The following is a 22,731-nucleotide window of genomic DNA, read 5'->3' as shown; positions in this document are numbered from 1 at the left end:
CTGTTGGAAGGCAGGGGCTCTCTCACTTTTTCTTTTTGCATCCTCAGGGACTGAAGCACTACTGACATGAAGTAGGTACTTAGTAATGTTTTTGAATGATTGGTTTATTTTAAATCTTGATGTAAATCTGAGCATTCCAAATATATATAAACACATCATTTGGAAGTAAATTATATTCTTTCAGACTTGGCTCAAGCTTTCCTGCTAAGAAGGCCTTTTAAGAAGTCTTTGGATGATCGTTCAGGGATTCTTAAATTGGGATCCATGAACTTGTTTAATTTTCTTTCTGCTTAATTTTTTTTAATGATTTTGATAACACATTTTAATGTAAGTTGTTTCCTCTTTAATTCCATGTGTTTTATTGTGTGCATTTAAAATCATTTTTCTGAGGATGGCTACATAGGCTTCACCAGACTGGTAACGGGGTCCATAACATTAAAAAAAAAGTTGAAAAACTCTGTTCTAAAGCAATAGTAGGGACTGACACATGGAATCAGAGAATCTCAGAGTTCAGAGTGACTTCAGAGGCCCCACAGGGCCACATGTATCTAAAAAGAAATTCTTTCTATAGTCTCTCTGACAAATGGTGATCCATATTTGACTTGAATATCTCCAACGAAGGAAAACCCTCTCCTAAGACATACCAACCTTTTAGAAACATATGATAATTAAGAAGGTTTTCCTGACATGGAGATGAAATCTTCTCTGCAACCTTCACCCATTCCTCCTTGTTCTGCCCCCTTGAGGCAATGAGTCAAAGCTTATCCCAACTACTCTTATTATAACTCTTCGAATTACTTGAAGGCAATTGCCATGACTCTCTCAAGCCTTCAGTTTGAAAAAAATCTAGTTTCTTCAATCCATTATTGTCTGTCATTGTTTGTTGCCAGGCCCTTCAGTCTTCCAATCACCTTCTTCCAGATATGCTCCAACTTGTCAGTATTTGCCCTAAAAGACATTTAGCAATAGGAATTGAATTTGTGATTTCACTGACATCTTGAATTCCCTGATAAAATCACTATACCTCCACCAATTCAGGTCAGCATTAAAAAAAAATAATAATAAAACAGCAACATTAGAGCAGGAGTTAATGGCCATTTTTGTGACATGGAACACTTTGGCAATCTGGTAAATTTTATAGAATTCTTCTCAGAATAGTGTTTTTAAATGCATAAAAAAGGACTATAAAGAAAACTAATTATCTTGAAATAGAGTTATAAAATCTATTTTAAATGTTCACAGAACTCAGCTTAAGAACTCTTACTAAGAGGCAACTAGATTATTAACAAGCAGAATGACTTGCCCATTTATATAACAGTATGTGACAGAAGTGGGGCAAGAACTCAAGTGATATCTCTATCCATTAGGCTATGTTGTCTTCCCCCAAAAAAATGAAGGAAGGGAAAAAAGAAGGATGGGAAAAAGGGGAAAAAAAAGAATGGAAGGAAGGAAAGAAGGAAGGAAAGGAAGGAATGGCACATAACAGTTATTTAATGAATATTTTTTGAATCAAATAAAATTGCATTTCCACCAACGTTAGCTTTGAGTTCCAGGGAAGAAAGATACAATAAAAATCATGGCCATTACCACACTCCATTTTTCTTATGTCCATATGAAATTCTTTAAATCCCAGTTTCCTTACTGTTCTAAGAAGGTCAGACATTATACCTCCAAGGACATCCCTCCTAATATGAACTTAGACAGGAAGTAAGCTGTATTTTATATCAAAACATCAAGTAACAGATATGTTGTTCTTAACTAACTAAACAAGCAAAAAACAACAACAACAACAATAACAACGTGGAAGTGAAAGGTGGGAAATGACAATGTCTCCACTTCTTATTCATTTTTTAATGATTTCTGCCTAGTCCTTATTGTTTCTCATATCCAACAACCCCTAAAACAGGGAAGAGTACAGAATGTCAGAAATGACTTTCTATTCTGCAGTGTTAGTGTCTTTTTGGCTAAAGTTCACAAATAATATTGCTTTTCAGCAGCTCTCCCATGCAATTGTAAACAGCAACAAACCACAACGTCCAAGGTCATCCAGGTTCCCATCAAAACAAGTCATCTGTAGCTTTTAACATGGCAATTCAGAACAGGGAAAGAAAATTCGTATAAATATTCAGGTGCTTTCCCATTTGTGAACACCAGCACAAACAAACGCAGAGCTCTGTGACAGCTTTTGGTACTTAAAAATCTCATTATTCCAGTTTGAAAGGTAGTCAAAGAAGTGGCAAGACCAAAAAACGGGTTAGAGATATATACCCCCAGATGATTTATTCATACGCTTTCTGCTTCAAATAAAAATAAATTCTTAAATCTATTTTAAATTATTTTTTAATTGGATAAACAGGGTAGTCTCTTACCTAAAACATATGATTTTCCATCTGAGGGACACCAAAAGGGCCTTTGACCATCTTGCTATGGCACTATCTCTCCTGTTTTACTTGGTTTATATATTCTCAGTGAGAATTTCCCCTCACATTACACAACAAAGGAGGATGTACCATCTTTAGAAGAGTGCAAGTAAGTTTTAATTGTGCACTTGGATGAGAAGAAAAGGTAGAAGGATCCTGGAAAGGTCCTCTACTGCTTTAGGACATCTTCCATAGAAAGTTAGATGGAGAAAAGACCTTAGAGTCTGAACTCTCTATTTTATATAAGAGAAAATTAAGGTACAAAGAGTCTGTAGTACTTGCCGTAAGTCAAGCAATTAATTATTGGCAGAGTTGGTACTGAAAACCAGGCTTCTGTTTTCCAGTTCATGCCCTATCTACAGCAGCACATGGCTTCTTGCAGTGTTATCCAAACCAATGCTACTCATTTAGCATTGTTTATTTATTGATTGGTCACTAATTTCTGATAATAAGATTTGAATTTCTGAACCAAAGATGAAATATAAATGAAAGACTCTCAGACAATGTACTCAAAAATAGCTGGTTAAAAAAGAAAAGTTTGCCTAGAGTCTAATGAATCTAATAAAAGGACATGAAACTGAAAAGGTTGGGGTGCGTTTTGGGTATCATTTGCATTCATATGAGATATGTGGTATATAGCATATACGTATATGTACGTGTACATATATACATGCGATATATGGTATATAGCTTACATGTATGCCATATACCATAGAAACTAGCTATAATATGCTATGAAGAACAAAAGACTTTTTCAGTATTTATGAGACACAAAACCCAAGAAGAAATGGCCAATAAAACCAATGGCTTCAAATATCTTATATACAAATGCAGAACACATGGGGAAGAAGTAAGCTGAATTTATATCCTATTTCAAAAGGGCAAATTGACTTTACAAATAGCACAGAGGCTTAATTGGATGGGATCTGAAACTGGAATATGGCTATGGAAGGGTATAAATTATTCTAAAAAAAGTAGAAGACATAAACAAGATGATGACATAACATTTTGTATTAAGGACATGTACTCATATGAACAATTTCGGTAAGCAAAGTGGGGAAAGCCTGGTAGAGAACTTTTGGGTGAAGATCATTGGAGAGAGAAGGACAAGCGATACTATCATTTGAGTAGACTGCCATCAACCTGTATAGAAAGATGAAATAAATAAGGAAATTAGGTTCCCAATTCCAATTTTAGCAGAGTAATGATACAGGAATAATTGCTTCCTGTTTATCTTATCAGAACCCAGGAGTTCAAGTAACATCTCTTAGCAGATAACTCACAGATCTTTATCTAGAGACCTAGTCTCTCACCTTAGCGACACTTCTATAACATCAGTTACCTACAAGGCATCTCTATGAATTTCAAATTCAATACACGTATAACAGAATTCAATAACCCCACTCCTTCCCCATTCTTCTAGACAAAACTTCCTCTCTTCCTAACTTCCTTACCTTTGTCGCGAATAGCCACATCCTTCCAGCCACTAAGGATTGCAACCTCAGGGTCATTCTCAATTCTTCCATGGATCTCATCCTCTTTATTCAACTACTAGCTTATTCTTATTGACCCATACTTTATCCCTCCATCTACTCCTTATTTCCACTTACATTACCAACATCCTAATTCAGACCTTAATCATCTTTCTTCTCGAAGAGTCCTTACTTTCCTTTAAGGCTCCATGCCATCTCCTAGAGGACGCCTTTCCTGATTTTTCTTATTATTAATCCTCTTTCTCTTTTCAAGTTATCTCCGTTTATGTATCTATTCATTCATTCATTCATTCATTTATTCATTCATTTATTCATATAAAGAGGGAATGAAAACAGTGGAAAGAACATTGGCTTTGGAGTCAGATAGCCTGGGTTCAAATCCTGACTTTGAACTATTACTATTTAGGGGACCTTAGGCAAGTCATCTAATCTCCATAGGCATCAGTTTCCTCATTTCCAAAAGAAGGAAACTCAACTAAGTAATCTTCATTGTCCCCTTTCAGCTCCAGACCTGTGATCTATCAGCCACAATATTATCATGTACCAAAACAGCATGTAAGCGCCTTGAGAACAGGGATTGGATTTGGTTTTTTTATAAAACCCCTCAGATCAGGAAAATGTCTTATTTCAATCAATCAATCAACTATTGTCAGTTATTAAACACTATGTGCCCAGCACTGTGCTAAGTGTTGGAGATACAAAAAGAAGAAAAAGACAAGGAGCTTACAATCCAATGAGGATTAGGTGAATGAATTGTCTTACATATATTAGGTACTTCATAAATATTTGCTGAATTGAATTGAAACAATGAAGTGAAGGTGTCTTTGTCTGTTCTAATTGGTTCTAAGATTAGCGGAGTTTGGAAATCCTATAGTTCTTAGTATGGAAAAAGTCAGCTAAAGTACCCATGATATAATGCCCTTCCCTCTGATAAAAGCAGATAATTCCTGATTTAAAAAAATAGTCATAAACAATTCTGTTTGAAATATTTACATCAATGAGATATGACTAGGTGAACACAAGTCCATCACATTTTTGAATTTTTATGGAAAATTATTTTAAAGCATTAAGACCTCAGACTAAACTGTTAAAATATTTGACTCCTATATTCCTCATCGATTATCTCCAATCTACCTTGTATAAAGCTTGTTTGTACATGGTTGTTTGTATGTTGTCTTCCCCACTACACTGTGAACTCCTTGAGAGCAGGGACTGTCTTTTCCATCTTTTAATATCCTCAGCCCTTGACACATTGGCTGACACATAGTAAGGACTTAATCAATGCTTATTGGCTGATTGAGAGACTACATAAAATAAGTAATTTAAATCAAATGGCAAACCTGTATTATATATCAAAAATAAAATTCTTATGTTTTAATGTCAATGACTTAGGAAAAATCACTTTGTGTGTTCATGCAAAATATTTAGAATTCATGTTATACGTATACCCACACACATATATACGTATATACATATATAATACATATTCATATATATAATATGCACTCATATATGCATATAGACACACCAACACACATATACACACAATTATAGTATGCTATGACATGAGAACCAACATGCTATAATTGACACAGAGTTGGCTTGAGACCCGAATTCCAGTTACCTGGGACATACGGGCTAGACAAGTCAGTTGATCTCTCAGTGTTTCAGGAAACTCTCTAAGACAGTAACTTACAATGTACATGCCTATCTTCAGCAGTTTGAATGCATTTCTTGATAGAGACTTCCTTATAACAGCAAAATCATAGACTTGGTCAAAAGTATTTCTCTCGAAATGTATATATTTGCGGACGTAATTTTCATGTATATATGTATGTATGTTTATGTTACATATATACAAGTATGCATAGGTTGTTCCAAAAGTTTTAGTGTTTTAAACTATTAAAAATACACATATAGATACCTACATATAGTAATGTGTCTTTATACCAATATACATAAATGTATACATATAATGTATATATATATATGTAGAAATATATACTCACGTATATATAACCTTGTAATATATCTGATTAAAACTGAAATAAATTGGAAACCTAGACACAGATTCTCTATGTTACCATCAAATCAGGAGACATTAATTACAGCGTCTATAAATAAAATAGATACCATTAGAAGAAAAACATAGTGTGATAACTACCAGATTGACTTACTCAGCAATCATCCAATTTAGGGAGGAAAATCGTGAGTTACAAAGCAGCCCAAATCATTTGAGTAATGGAAAGACTGATATTTATAACGTTACTAAGTTCCTATAATGTTATGAATGACTTTCTTGTGTCGTTAAAGCCATCTCTTAAGCTGTTTGACCTTCTTCTGTACTGTATTCAGAACACTGCTAGTGCTTAAAAATTCTTCAAGGGTCCTCCAGCCAACGTTTCTGTACATCTCCACTATCTGTTTCAGGGAAGCATAATATTTTATTATTCCTCCTGAGGAGTACTTAGGGCACTCGGTGTGAATAAGGGGTGGGGAGGGGAAGCAAAAGAACCATCACAGCCAGGGGAACACTGTATACTCAGGAAAGGAATGGGGCTTGCATCCTTTCATTATACTGAACATTATGAGTCTATCAAAGAAAGACTTTTTATATTTCTTTATATGTTTGTCTCTTTTGCCCCGATAGTTTTCAGTGCTCCACACGCAGGGTATTAGGAATGATTCTCTTATGAGAAGAGCTGAAGAAGACTAGCTCTTGAGAGTGCAGAAAACATGTAAGAAAATTTGACCGAGGCCTGATAAACAATAGCTAGACCTTGAAAAGACAGAGAATAGGCTTTCGGAACAACAGCTTTGCTAACTTGCAGCACCATCCTGCTAGCTGATTTGGAACCTTTCCTAGGGTGCACACATTTATGGAAGTGTTAACTTTGTGGTGTCTTTAGAGGCCATTTTGTAAATTTTTTTCTATCCATAGAAAAACTCTGCCTATTATGCACATAATAATCAATGAACACATATATTAAAAAAAAACTATTATGTACAAGTGTCTGCCTTCGAGGGGCTTACATTCTACTACAAAGAAACCACACATTCAGTCTGGAGAAGGGAACATTAGACTAGCTAAGACCACATGTGTGTGTATACATGTATATGTTTTTGATTATTATGTAAATTTTCTAGAAGTTTATTTTTTTAGAGTAACAGAAAAGGCTAATGGAATATTCATGAGATATAGTGTTTAAGGAGACTGGTTTTTTTTTTTAAATATGGTTTTTGTATATTTCTGGGGTAGGAATGACAATACCCTTCAGGAAAAAAAAATAGAATACCTTCGCCCTTATATTTATTTAATAAATGGCAGTGATCACATACTTATCAAATTGGCAGATTATAAAGTTGAGAGGAAGAATTAACATGGTAGAACAATTCAGGATCCACAAAGATTCCAATAGGTCAAAAGAGTGGACAGAATTTATTGATCATCCTTTGTTCATAGATTTTGGAGTGGGGAAAGGACTTCAGAGGTTATCCAGTACTCACTTCATCACAGCTTTTCAGCTTGCTTTTTTCTTTTCTTTTGTGAGGTGACTGGGGTTAAGTGACTTGCCCAGGGTCACATAGCTAATGAGTATTATGTGTCTGAGGCTGGATTTGAACTCAGGTCCTCCTGACTCCAGGGCCAGTGCTCTATCCACTGCACTATCTAGCTGCCCCTTAGTTTGCTTTTGTATGTTGTCTTACCCCTTCAGAATCTAAGTTTCCTGAGTTTAGAGATTATCTTTCATTTTTGCATTTGAATCCGGAGCAATTAGCACAATACTTGGCACGTAGGAAGTGCTTAATAAATGTTGGTGGAACATTAAATATTGATTCTAAATTCTCATCAGGAGCTCCCTGTGCTTGCTAATTCGTGTAGATAGTGTGACTAAGCTGAATTTCCTGATCTTCATAGCATCTCTATTGCTGTGACCTTCTTAAAAACTTTTATGAAAAATTATGTCTGCCCAAGGCAAAACAGGGCAAACCTATATGAGCCAGTGGAAATAGCATACACCCTGGCCATGGGACACACAGTACTCTTCCAAATAAAGGGATAGGGACTGAACACTCGACAATATAAATGGGCAACCAGGTTATACTTTGAAAGTTACTTTTTTTCCTAAAGAAAGAACAAATCCTTCAAATTTTTCCTGAGAAAGCCTAAACATTCATGTTTTTGCATTGTTTACTCAGTCTTCTATGTTGTTAGGCTGTGGACCCTTTTTCTAATATACCAAATCACGTTTAGGTGTGACATTTTTTTTTTCTAGAGGTAATGCTGTGGGTAGGAGTCTAGCTATTCGCATAGAGTTCAGAATGATAGAAGAGCCTGTCCATACATTGCAATATATGTATATCTCTAAAAGTATTGTGTGTTTGTTTGTGGTTGCTGTATACCCAACCAACAGGAAAGTAAAGGGGTAATTATGAAGACACTCTGAATTCCAATTTGTCAAAAAATATTTATTAGGCATCTGATCATGCATAGTACAGTGCTAGGCATTAATAGAAAGCTTTGGTGTGGAAGTTATTAGTACGAGGAAACAGTGCGCTTTTATTAATATTGTCTTAGCTGGAAAGAAATTGCTGCCCTTTAAAAAATGCAATAGCAGCAAAAAAATTAAATACTCACCTCTCTGTACATTTTTCTCCTGCAGGCTAAGGAACTATTAACTAAGAATGCTTATGATGTTTGAGATCTCTTTACAGTTTCTGCTATAAAGGATAAGTCTCTTCCCCAAGATTTCTAACAGAAATAGTCTTTTGAACCCTATAAACATTGCAGGAAATAGAGCATAGGGCCTGGAGATAAAAACCCTGCTTTGAACACTTACTAATTGTGTGACAAGGAGTAAGTCACTTAACACGTCTGCCTCAGTTTCATCATCTGTAAAAGAGGGATAATATTAGCACCTACCTCCAAGGATTATTGCAAGGATCAAACGTGATAATATTTGTAAAGTGCTTTGCAAACATTAAAGCACTCTATGCATGCTAGTTATCATTATTATTTCTACCTCAGCATTTATCGTCTCTACCTTTTCTTCCTTTTAAGCATAATTGTCTATATCTGTTAGTTCCTTGATGTGGGTGTTCGTTCATTTCCTAACTACCAATGACAACCCTTTCAGACCTCCTGAGATTCTTATTCATGACTTTCCTAAATCTTCCATAGGGGTTTTCACTAACCTTGTGATTGACCTTTATTTATTTATGTTTTTAATATTTTAAGACTACGAGCTGGCAAAACCAACGATTGTGAATCAGACAGGGAAGGGATAATAGGAAGAGAATCAAGAAAATGTTATGTTTCTGACATAACAACGTAGGGAGAAAATATCCAGCAATAGAGATTGGGCAACAGTGTCAAATACTACAGGAAATTCAAAGACCCTGGAAACCAAAAATACATCATTAGACTCGGTGATTAGGAGGAGACTGGTGACCTTTGAGAGAGAATAATTGGAGTAAACAGGAGCAGAGAAAAGCTAGATGATGTGATTTTGCAGAGTGATGAGAGGAAGTGAAGAAGTGGTTACGGAGGAAACAGGTATAAATACTTTTTTCAATAAATTTAATAGTAAAAAGGAAAAGAAAAATAGGATGGCAATAGAATAGGACAGAAGAATTAATGACACAAATTGAGGGATTAGTCAGGATAGAGTAGAGCCTACTTCTTTTGTGACCAGGGAGGATGAGGAGGGAGTGGGCGATGTTGCTGAGAAGGATTAAGGATTCAAAGAGAGAAAAGGAGGGAACTCGCACGACATAGTCTAAATCTTCTCAGTAAACAGGGAGGCAAAGTCATCTGCTGAAAGTGTGGTGAGTGGGAGTGAAGTTATGGGGAATATGAGAAAGTGTAAGGTGTGAAAAAAATGCTGTGGAGAATGAGATGGGAAATGGATAAGTGTGGAGTAGAAGGTGCAGCAACAAGAGAACACAGTAAATTTATACACTGATAATTAGTAGTGGATGGAGGAAATTAATTTTTAAAGGTTTTCAATGTGAAGTACATCTATCTATCTATATTTATATACATATATATATGTATATATATATATATATATATATATATTTCAAAATGAAAGTTTTCAGAACAGCAGAGAGATGAATTTGATAACAATTCACAAAAATATGGGGTAAGCACACCAGGCATGATGTATACATTAGAAGATCAAGTCCTTGGCTACCTTCCCTATATCACATTAAGTTGATTTGTTACCTGTTTCTTGGGTGCAAGCCTAGGTGCAAAGGGCCTGTGATACAGATAGACAAAGGAGTTTGAATCAATTAAATCTCATCCCTATTTCCTGTAATTATAAGAAGCACCAGAAAGAAATGAAGAAATCAGATTTTAGATGTTATTGAAATTTGATGACATAGAATGCCAGAAATTCTAGGTTGTAGATAATGAAACATTAAAAGTGATTCAATAATCCTATAATTATAAGATCAATGCTGGTTATGGAGACAAGTGATTCAAACTAATAGAAAAGGAGAATTGGATGAGGATCCAAAATAAAGTTGCTTTTTTTTTTTAAATAGAATGTAGAATAGACAGAGAGATCGAATTACAATTGAAGTATAGAATTTCTAAGGTCTCACTCTTGAAGTTGGTGCAAGTGGAAGAGGTAGGGAGGTTTAAGGTAACCACCTCACTGTACTACTTGAAGGAGGACATAGGAGTTTGCATGATCAGGAGTTGGGTGGTCAGGTTATTAGGCTGGTAATCAGCCTGAACATGAAAATTCCATAGAATGATAGCAGAGGATAGAGCACAGAAGACCATAATTTGGTCCTATCATAATATCCACAGTCTTAAGATTGTGTTTGTTCATTTATATGAGAGTGCCCAAGTTTACCTTACTCATATTTCAAAGCCTTGATTGCATTTTGAACAATTCAATGTTTAGGTGTATAAATAGTGTATTGTGATGCTAAAAACCAACCTTCTTATGACAGTGAGTCCCTTCATTTCTTTCTTGCTTTCTCTCTTGCTTTCTTTTTCTTTCTTTCTCTCTCTGTCTCTCTATCTCTTTCTTTCTTTCTTTCTTTCTTTCTCTTTCTTTCTTTCTTTCTTTCTTTCTTTCTTTCTTTCTTTCTTTCTTTCTTTCTTTCTTTCTTTCTTTCTTTCTTTCTTTCTTTCTTTCTCTCTTCCTTCCTTCCTTTCTCCAATAATGTATACATAATGCAGATATAATATGTACTACATAATATATGCATATGTATGTATATATTTATACACATATATAGGAATACTTACATCTATGCCTGCATGTATACATGCATATATAAACATATAGGTGTGCACATGTATGTATATAAATGCATGCTTACATACTTATGCATATACTTGTATTATATTTTGTGTCTATGTGTATATTATGCACTGTTATTATTATTCAATCATTTAGTTGTATTTGACTCTTCCTGACCCCATGGGCCATATCACACCAATACTGTCCATGGAGTTTTCTTGTCAAAGATGCTGGAATGGTTTGCCATTTCTTCCTCCAGAGGTTTAAGGCAAACAAAGGTCAAGTAACTTACCTAGGGTGACATAGCTAATATGTGTTTGAGACCAGATTTGAACTCAGATTTTCTTGGCTCTGGGCCCAATGGCCTATTCACTGAGCCACTTACCTGCCTCCAATATACATGCATACTTATATATGTATATATGTGCATATCTACATCTATGTATGATCTTTTTGTATTTCTAGTGACATCAAAGGGTAGAAATTACGCATCATATCATTCATCTGATTACCTAAAAGCATAATTTTCGCTTTCCTTTGCTGGAAAATATTAAAATCCCTGAGCTATTTGACTTGTGGTAGGTAGGAAAAATACAATGTAATATATTCTTCTAAGTTTTTTTTTCCTCCTCTTTGCTTTATTTATGTCTCTGAACCACTAAATGAGTCTTAAGATTGTGTTCGTTCATTTACATGATAGTGCCCAAGTTTACCTTACTCATATTTCAAAGCCTTGATTGCATTTTGAACAATTCAATGTTTAGGTATATAAATAGTGTATTGTGATGCTAAAAACCAACCTGCTTATGACAGTGAGTCCCTTCATTTCTTTCTTGCTTTCTCTCTTGCTTTCTTTTTCTTTCTCTCTATCTCTCGGTCTCTCTATCTCTCTTTCTTTCTTTCTTTCTTTCTTTCTTTCTTTCTTTCTTTCTTTCTTTCTTTCTTTCTTTCTTTCTCTCTTCCTTCCTTTCTCCAAATGCTTCACCCCAATATATGTATATGTATGCGTGTGCATGAGTGTGTGTGTGTGTGTGTGTGTGTGTGTGTGTGTGTATTTTTAATCCACACAGAACAGTTAAATGCCACTGGTCCAGGACACCATCAACGTGTCATACATTCTGTCTTGTTGTTTAGTTCTTTTTCAGCCATGTCCAACTCTTCATGATCCCTTTCGGGTTTTCTTGGCAAAGATACCGGAATGTTTGTCATTTCCTTCTCTGGCTCATTTTACAGATTAAGAAACTAAGGCAAGGGGCAGATAGGTGGTGCAGCGGATAGAGCACCAACCCTAGAGTCAGGAGGACATGAGTTGAAATCCAGCCTCAGACACTTGACACTTACTAGCTGTGTGATGCTGGGCAAGTCACTTAACCCTGTTGCCTAGCAAAACAAAATAAATAAATAAATAAATTTTTTAAAAAAGAAATTAAGAAAAATGGGATTAAGTGACTTGCCCAGGGTCACATAGCTAGTAAGTGTCTGAGGACAGATTTGAATTCAGAAAGAGCACTGTTCCTGACTCCAGGCCCAGTGCTCTATCTGTTGTACAGTCTACCTGTCCATTTCTTGTAAGGACTTGTAAAGGACCCTACAGCAATGCCTTATCGCCATCTTTATACATGGACTATGATTTATAATCCTATTTTGGGAATAAGTTCATACCTTTGAATACTGATTACTACTTAGACATAATTGAAAAAACATGACATTAAATCTAGTTTGGACAGATTTGCTCCATTTTAAAATCACATAATGCCACCAGCTTTGCCTTACCTATAAAGCAAATGCATTCTCAAGGAATCATTGTTCAAGAGTCAGAAGGGACCTTACAGGTCAGTGAGGCTAAAACATTCATTTAACAGATACGGAAACAAACCCTCAAAGAAAATTAGTGACTTGCCCTAGGTTGTACATGTAAGGATACCAGGTCTTCCGGTTTTATAGCCAGTACTCTTTCCACTATACCACATGAACATCTTCATTTTTCTTTCTTTCTTTTTTTTTTAAAACTATCACACAAATGCATACATGGGAAATCCTTCCCACTTAAAAAAAATCAGCACGTGAGTATTTCATTGTTCTTAATATTTCTTTCATGTAAAAGAAGCATAAACCCCTTGGTCTGGTCTCTAAGTCTCTCTTCAGTCTGATTATGTGATCTAAATCACTTCCTGTTCTGAGATTCTGTGATTGCATAATTTTCAGAAAGATCACTTTCATGTTTGGAAATAATAGTAGTCTCAGAATGAGGACAGCCAAGGTCTAGCCTCAGGTCTGCCACTAACTGGTTGTTTAACCTCAGGCAGATCATTTCACTTCTGTGTCAATTTCCACAACTCTAAAATGATAAGATTGTATTAAATGACTTCTAAGGCTGCCTCTTATTATTTTTTTCTCTTATGTAATCTTTCTGCTCCAGCCAAATAGGACACATTATTCACCTCAAATACACCTTGTTTTCACCCAAAAGAAACTCAGGCTTTCATTTTTCCCACTTGATTACCATCTGCACACAATGCTTTCTCTGCTTACTTCCCTCAAATGCAGCTTACTTGTCTATCCAAATTTCAATTATTTTCAAGAAGCTGAAAACATTTCTTCTTTCTTCATCATCAAAACTTAAAGGACCATTTAATCCAACATCCTCATTTTAAAATTAATTGTCTGTAGAAGTCACGTGACTCAACTGAGTCCATACAGATAGGAAGTAGCAAAGGTAGAATTCCATCTCTGATATCGTGACTCCCAGTCTAGGTATTTTACAGCACGTTCTATCTCCCCCTTTTTAACTCCAATTGCATTGACGTATATGCATATTTAATATTGATATAGAGACATGTATATACACATATACATGCAAACATATATATGACACATATACATATGTGTGCATTAACATATGTACATGTGTGGTGTATTTATGTATGCATCAATAAACACAGTTGCATATGCGTGTGTGATAGTACATGTGTATTAATAGTATAGGTGGCTCATGAGAGCCACACTTTGAAGTATGTACAGATATCCCCCAGTCCTCCTCATGGAGAATTGCAGGAAAAAAAAATCCTTCTAGGAATACATGATGGAGGGGCTTGAACTAGGGAAGGACAAAGAGTTCCCCAATTTCTCTCTAAACCAGAAGAATTGATTATGCAGGCACTAGCAATGACAGGTGATTGAAGGGTTCCCTAATTGATTACTGAGCCAGAAAATAAATAAGTAAACAAAAAAAAACAACCCCCTCCCTCCGTTTTAGTTTTATCTGAGGCCAGACTGGTTTGAAATGTCTCCAGAGACCAGGTGGGAGAGGGCCAGAAGCCAATTAGGAAAGTATTGGCCACGTCCAGTTGCAAACTTCTGAGTCATCATCTCTTGCAGCTCACCAGTCAATTGGGAGACTTCTGTCATCACAGCATACAAGACTATTAATTACATATTGGCAGATGTCCCCTTGCACCACCCAACCCCCACCCCAGATTCTATAATGAAGAAGGGAACAAAGCAGGGAATATCTGTGCATGCTCCGAGAAATGACCACCACAGACCAGTCTACCACCAAAACTTATAATATGTGTAACTCATACTGACGAGCAATTGTTTACTACACTGTGACATCTCTCCTATTATTGTGTTAAATTATTATTTAAATCTCACTTAATGTTTTGAAAGAATCATACAATGAGTGAATTTTAGAGCTGGAGACAAGATGTATTTATGTCTTGATTCTCCAAATAGATTGGAAACTCCTTTACTGGAGAGGTTATAGTTGTTAGCTCTTTACACCTTGGCTTGAGCATTGTGACAAATATTTTCCATTTTGATTTAAATGCTACAAAAAAAAATCAAGGTGTCACAATACATAGCTCCATCGTTGCTACATTAAAAAAAGAAAACCTCTTTTTTTTTAAACTCCATCTTTTTACCAGAAACCATGAGCTCCCTCTACATATGAAGTTGTATTTTACACATTAGTTCAAATTAATTACATAACTATACTTTTTGGTCATTGCCAAAACTATATAACATTTAATGATATAATATACCAAACCAATTATTTAAAGCTAATGGCTATCGTGAAACTTTTCAATAGAAGTAGTAGTAGGTATAGTAGATAAAGTGCTGCACCCGAAATCAGGAAAACGTGAGTTCAAATCACGTTTCAGACGCTTACTAGCATGGGCATTTGCTAGCGTTTCCCTGGGCAAATCAGTTCAACTCCGTTTACTTCAGTTGTCTATTTGTAAAACAGGAATAATAATTATGCCTACCTCATAGGGTTCTTGGGTGATTAAAATGAGGTTTTGTGTGTAAAGTGCTTTGTAAATCTTAAAGCACTTTACAAACAATAGTTATTATTACATTCCTCCCACCTCAAAAACTTGGCTTTTTAACATCACTGGGAAGGAAATACCATTGATAAGCTTGGATTTCTATTCTAGGTAAATACTCTAGACGTGCACAAGCAGAAATGACCTTGAGGAAACCAGAGAACATTATTGCATAAAAGTAAAATTTCCCCCACCCTCGCACCCCCGCCAAGTTTTCAGTATTTTGAATATTGTTTTGTAGTGGAGTTGACTGAAAAATAGTACCTTGTGGGAAGGCATAGTCAAGTCAACTATCATTTAGTAAATGCCTACCATGTGCTAAAAACTAGATACAGAATGAAAGGCAAACAATAGCCCCTGCTCCCAAGGAACTCACAGTCTAATGCAGGAAAAAAATCAGAAGTAGTCTGAAAGGGAAGGCACTGGGATTAATAAGATTAATGTGAACTGGGAAACACTTCTTGAGTTAGTTTGGACTTTAGCTGAGACTTGAATGAAGCCAGGAAAACTAGGAAGTGAAGATGAAGAAGGAGAGAATGCCAGCAATGGGGGACAGTCAGTGAAAGTACTGGAAGTCAGAAGAATGAAGTACTATCCCTCCCCAGTGAACAAAATGGGAGGGAGTCTAAGTGACCAAAGTGCTCATAATTTTCCCCTCTTGTTTGCTATTTTTTAATACAAGTTATTTAGTTATAATCAGAGTTGTAACTAGAAATGTTTGCTCCTGGAATAAGAGTTAGGCCAAGCAAGAAGGGACATGGAGCAGGGATGGTAACAGAGGGACTGGGGTGGAGGCAGAAAACTTAATGGTAGCACAGTCATTGGGATGAGTTAGTATGCTCCCAGAACACTAAAATATTTCTGTATTATTAAAAATTGGATACTTCTGGGAAGTCAGAGGTTTGTGTCAAAGAGATGTAGCCATTCAAGGAGAATATATGTTCTAGGATAACGCTGTCAAATTTCAGCACTCTGGGAAATAGCTCTTGTTATTCTGCCCTAGTTACATAGCTTGGGACCTAATCCTTGCCTTAAACACTTTGAAAGGCACATGGGCATTAGTTTGATTTTCCATTTATTCATAAATCTCTCATAAGATTCCCTTGTCATTCACGCAACTGTGGAATTTTGACTCATCTCTTATTTCAGTTGCTGAACAGTGAAGCATTTCTAGCATGAGCATTATGCTGATGAAATGCCATCGGAGTGGTAACCCAAATGATCAAAAAAGTTGCAGATTACTAAAAAAAAGTGTCAAAAAGTCAGGGCATTACATGAAACATATAGAAGTTTATTTTTTCTTTTAGTTTTCACTGAAGGGATAACATCTCTTTTATCTTTTGCTGATACTTTCCATAGTAATTCCAAAAGAATAGGAGTGGTGTCTATTAAAAGTTTACTCAGACAGGATTGATTTTGTAGTTTCCTTTCCTCTATCATAGAACAGAATTATTTTAGTATGGCAGAATAAAGTCATGAATGCAATAAAAGTCATCTTAATCCAAATATCAGCTTTATAAAAACACCATCAGTTCAAGGGCTTCTGATCCAGTTTTTGTTTTTGCTATTTTTATTTTTAAAATTGTAGAAGGGAGAAGTGCTATGGTTGAAGTGGAATAAGTGGACATAGGTTCAAGCTTTAATTCTGTTATTCATTATTAATGTGACCTTGGGCAACTCATTTCCTCTCTCTAGGCCTCATTTTCTTTATCTGTAAAATGTTCTCTAAATAGTTTTTCATTCAGGATAGCTATTTTTCCTTGAAAATCATGCGTAAATCAAAAATCTAATAAATAGAATAATTCATTGTATGTGAAAAGTATGGGTGATTTCAATTTTTCCTCGGGAGGAGAGTTGTTGGTACTTTTATATTGTTCAGCATCAGAATTCTAGTACTTAGAATGGGTCTCTTAAACACAGCTATCCAAAACATGAAATTCCCATGGGGACAGAATGACATTTTGATCTTCACATGGATCATATCTTTTGAGGTACCACATTATATGGGCCTGCTTAACTTTAAGTAAACTGGATGCATGAAACTTTGTATTTATAACAAAATATAAATTACAAAATACTTATTCACTTCATAAAATTTTATTTTTACCTCCTCCCTTCCCATTGCATTGCCCTCTTTATCTGTCCTTTATTTTCTTTAAGTTTCTGATGAATTGCTTTTTTCTCCACAAAACCTTTTCTGCTATCCCAGGCTTCATTGACATCTCTCTCCCCAGACTTCCATATTGTTAATTATTTGCTCCTAATTTTATATTTTATCATAAATATTTTCTGTTATGATATTTACATTAATATTGGTGTTTTATTTCTAAACCAAAATCTCCTGCCCATAAGAATAGGGACTTCATCTTATATTTCTTTGTGTCTTACCCCAGATCCTTACTTGCCAGCACCTCACAGCATCTAATGCAATTTTTATTTCATTTTGTTTTATTTTAATTTTTGGACTAGGATAATATATAAGGAACTTCCAAGTGTGGACCTTTATATTCTTAAAGATTTGGATGTAGAAGGCACTGAGAGTTTAAGTAAGTAGTCCACGGCTATATGTGTCAGAAGCCAGACTTAAACTCTGGTCTCACTGATTCCAAGGTTGGCCTGTCATGCTGCCTCTCTTCTTATGCACAGTAGATGTTCAATTAATATTTGTTGGATTGAATTGTTGACAATGCTTTGGCAAAAAGATTAATCATTGTAGATTCATTTGAATAGTATGTAACAGTAAATGTAAAATATTATTCTATGTATTAAAAATTGATTTGCATACAACTTTCTAGGAAATCATTTGTTTTGAATGATTTTATTCATCCAATAAGCTTTATTAAATTCCTACTAAGTTTCAGACACTGTGCTAGGCACTGGGGACAAAAATGTAAAAAAAAAAATCAATATATTCCTTGCTTTCAGGGAAGCTTACATATTAATAGGAGGAAGTAATACATCTAGGGCAATTATGGACTGGGAAGGATACTTTGGTCTGGAAAGTTGCTAGAATGATGAATGCAGCCATAGGGCAATTGATTACCATACCTTTCTCAGAAACAATGGCAATATTGTTTTGATGACTGTTCCCAGAACAAGAGATGGAAGACAAAAGAAAGGAAAGGCAGCTTAATCAGGACAGATCAGCCCCAGGGCAGAGCTCCAAAGCAAGGCATACTGCAAGCCTCTACTCTAAGACATGATTACTATCAGATATACCACCTCTTTCTCACTGATGCCCAGAGTTAGAATATCCCTTAGGGGCCATCTAGTCAAACTTTAATCCAAGGAGAAATTCCCCCTACAACATCTCTGACAAACTGTAAATAAACCTTCTCCTAAAGACTTCCCAAGAGGCTTTTAAAATTCTGTAATTGGCTCGATTGAATCTGGGGTGCAGGAACAGAAAATACCAAAAGCCAGATACTGCAAAAGAAAGATTACTGAAAAATGTATTTAAATTTAGAGAAAAACAAATATTTACAAGATTTAATAGAATAGAAATTAATGACAGCTAACTTAACTGCATATTTGTGCTCAAAATGAATCAAGAAGAATATTACCTTCCTTAAGACCTGTGGCCTCCTTATCCAGAAACATGCCTCAGCTATGTAGGCCCCCTTCTCCTCTTGGTGAGTTCCTTCTGTTGCTTCCAAATGGGGCATGGGCCTTGGCCAATCATGCTTTGCTCCCCTCCTGCAATGTTTCTGACTCTCTCCAGACTTCACCATCATATCTCCACTGTGGGTAATTTCCAACTGTCCACCCACTCCTTTCATGTATTTTAGGTTTCATTGTTTAGTTGTTTTTCCATTGTGTTTGATCCTTCGTGATCCCATTTGGAGTTTTCTTGGCAAAGATACTGGAGTGTATTTCCAGTGGATCCATTTTATAAGGCAATCAGAGATTAAGTGACTTGCCCAGGATCACAGAGCTACAAAGTGTCTGAGCTGGATTTGAACTCAGGTCTTCCTGACTCCAGGCCCAGTGCCCTATTCATTAAGCCTCCTATGTATTGCATACTTCTGTTAGAATTTAAGCTCCTTGAGGGCAAGGACTGTTTTCATTTTTCTTGTATTTGTATCTCCAGTTTGAGCCAGGGTGCCTATCACAAAGTAAATGTTTGTTTAATAGGCTTCAAAGGAAGCCTTGGTATCTGCCTGCCAAATGACTTGAGAATGCTATAATTTAATGGCATTACCAAATACAGCATTATAAAATCATTTGAGAACATCTGAAGAATGATCTTTTTTCTTTCTTTTTTCTTTTTTTTCTTCTTTCTTTTTTTAAGTTGATGGTTGGAGTCATCTTCATATAGCTTATACTTGGGGATAATAAACTTTACAACCAGTTGTCTGATACAATATCAAGACAGTGATATAAAGTGCTGATGACTTTAAGACCACAAAAGGAAATGACAGAAAAGTTATTGGAAATTTTAGAGAGAAGAAAATGAGCAAACAATAAACATGACAAGACAAACTGTTCTATAGACGACACGTAGCTATCACATTAGAAATAGCAGTACCAAAGGCCAAAAAAGCTACCCAATCCATGTTCATAGAAAACGTTTGTGAGCTGAGTTGCCAAGAAAACGACTACCTTCTCTGCTACTCATTCCTAGAGAGATGCCTTCCTAAATTTGGAGAAATTAGCCATTTCATTGCTTTAGGAGGGCAAAGTAATAAAATGATCAGGAAGCTAGAGTACTAGGATTTTCTGTTTCTGCCACTATATACCGTGTGACATTAGATACATTATTTAACTTCTAAATAAAATCTGAGAGCACTTTCTAGGACTCAATCCTATAATTTTAACTTCTAATAAAGCATTTTAGAAAAATCCTTGGGCAGGTAGGTGGTACAGTGGATAGAGCACTGGCCCTGAAGTTAGGAAGATCTGAGTTCAAATCTGGACTCAGACCAAGCACTTGACACTCAACTAGCTGTGTGACCCTGGGCAAGTCACTTAACCCCAACTGCCTAAAAAAGAAAAATCCTCATTTTGGTGGCATTTACAAGACAGTTGCAAACACAATGACTGTACATTTGTATAATATGTCATATATATATATATATATATATATATATATATATATATATATATATATATGCATCAATAACTATGCTATCTTCTGCATAAAAGCTATTCCCAGCAATTGATATTGCAACATTTCTTTAAGTTAAAGTCATGGAGAGGTTTCTAAAGCTGAGAGATGTTAAGGGACTTATCTATGGCCACAGAGTTAGTGGCTGAAGCAAGATCAGGTCTCAGGTGTACCCAATTCCAGATATAGAACTTTATCCACCTGCTTCCCATTTTTTAAATACAAATGATATACAATATTTTCCAAGGACTATAATTATGATTTATTGTGCATCTCACTTTCAAAAACATTTACCTAATTGCTCTATAATAAATTATAAAACAAAACATGTAGCTGAAGCCAAATTATGAATATTGATTCTAAAAATCAGGGAATAAAAAGTTAAATTCAAAGCCAAGTTCTCTCTAATTTGCTCACTGATCACTCATTCATATTTTTTGTTTTTGTTGTGATATAAATCTTTCCCACATACATATGTATAAGTTTATACACACACATACATATTTCAATTGATAGCTGAAATTATGCACAATACTTACATGTGTTTATACTTACAGATAAGTATATAAGTAAAATGTGCTTTTGTGTGTGTGTGTGTGTGTGTGTGTATGTGTCTTTAGTGAGGTTGTAAGTATCAACAGCTAGTAAGTGTTGGAGGTAGGCTTCGAATCATGCTGTATCTTGATCTCAAATTCAACATTCTTTTTTATTTAGAAAGAAAACTGACAGATTGTCAGGAGACAGATGAACAAAACTGGAATAAAGAGTTTGGGGAGTAGAATGTATAAATAGAAGAAAGGAAGAAGCATGGCTTAAGCAAGAAAAGCACAGAAATGGGATTCAGAAGACATGGGTTCAAGTCCTAGAAACATTAACTAGAAACATTTGACCCCTCTGGTCCTCATTTTCTTCATCTATAGAAGGAGAAGGTTGCACTTAGAGACACTGAAGTTCCTTCTTTAGCCAGTTTCTAAATGAAGAGTTACAATTAATTATTTATTTTAGGACTAAGATTTAGAGCTTTAAAGGCCTTAAGAGACTATCCAGTCCAAACCTCTCATTTTCCAGATGAGCAAACTGAGGCATGAAAGGGTTAAGAGACTTGCCCAAGGTCATAATCTAATATATTTCTATGGCAGGATTTGAAACAAAAAGTCTTCCTGAATCTAAAAGCCAGTGTTCTAGGCTGTTCCGAAAGAGTGTGGAACTGGCACTTTGTAGGAATAAGTAACATCCTGATAGCCATGCAATGACGAAGAGGGTAAACAGAATTCACCAGGAGCAAGGGAATCTATTAATTCACCTTGGAAGGAAGGGAGACTCCACAACGCAGTAAGTGACTCCTAGCTAGAAGGAACTATATATCAACCTGACATATTCAATTAGGAGATGATGTATTATCTTTCTGTAGCATATATCTGGGCTCAATCAATCAACGAGCATCTATATGCCTGCCACTATGCAAGACACTGGGACAATGAATTTAAAGAATAAACAATCTCTATTCTCAAGGAACTTAGATATGACCTATAACTTATAGGAAACTTAATAAAGCTCATGGTTTCCACACAGTTATTATGGCTTTTGTGGAAAACTACTGGAAAAAAGAAGTCAAAGAAGTCCCAGTAAAGAAATTGAAGGTAACAATTTTTTTATTCAATCGATAAGCATTATTAAGTGCCTAATATGTGTGAGGCATCAGACCAGTCCATAGAAATACAAATATAAAAATTAGAGAAGTGCTACCCTCAAGGAATTGAAATTCAATTGATTTTAAGTAAAGAGAAGTACTTTAGAAAAGAATGGGTATTAAGGGAAGCCAACAGCTATTGACGTTGGAAAATGAGATGTGGATTTTCTAGACCATGGCTAACACATTTCACATTTTGTATTGGTTCAAGAAATTGAGCGTGAAAAAGAAAAGCCATGAGAAAATGAGAAGAGCTTGGAGTTATTCTCTTCAAGTATCAAATAGTTGTTAAATATGTCTACAAGATCCTATTCCAATGTGTTATAGCATGGAGGGGTACCAGAGATCTAGAATGTTATGCCACTAGAGCATAAATTTCAGTTATTTTTGTTGTTCAGTCATGTCCAACTCTATGTGACCTCATAGAT

Source organism: Phascolarctos cinereus, unplaced genomic scaffold (genome assembly GCF_003287225.1).
Source record: "Phascolarctos cinereus isolate Bilbo 61053 unplaced genomic scaffold, phaCin_HiC Scaffold_3;HRSCAF=262, whole genome shotgun sequence".
Taxonomy (NCBI): domain Eukaryota; kingdom Metazoa; phylum Chordata; class Mammalia; order Diprotodontia; family Phascolarctidae; genus Phascolarctos; species Phascolarctos cinereus.
This window is presented reverse-complemented; position numbering follows the sequence as displayed.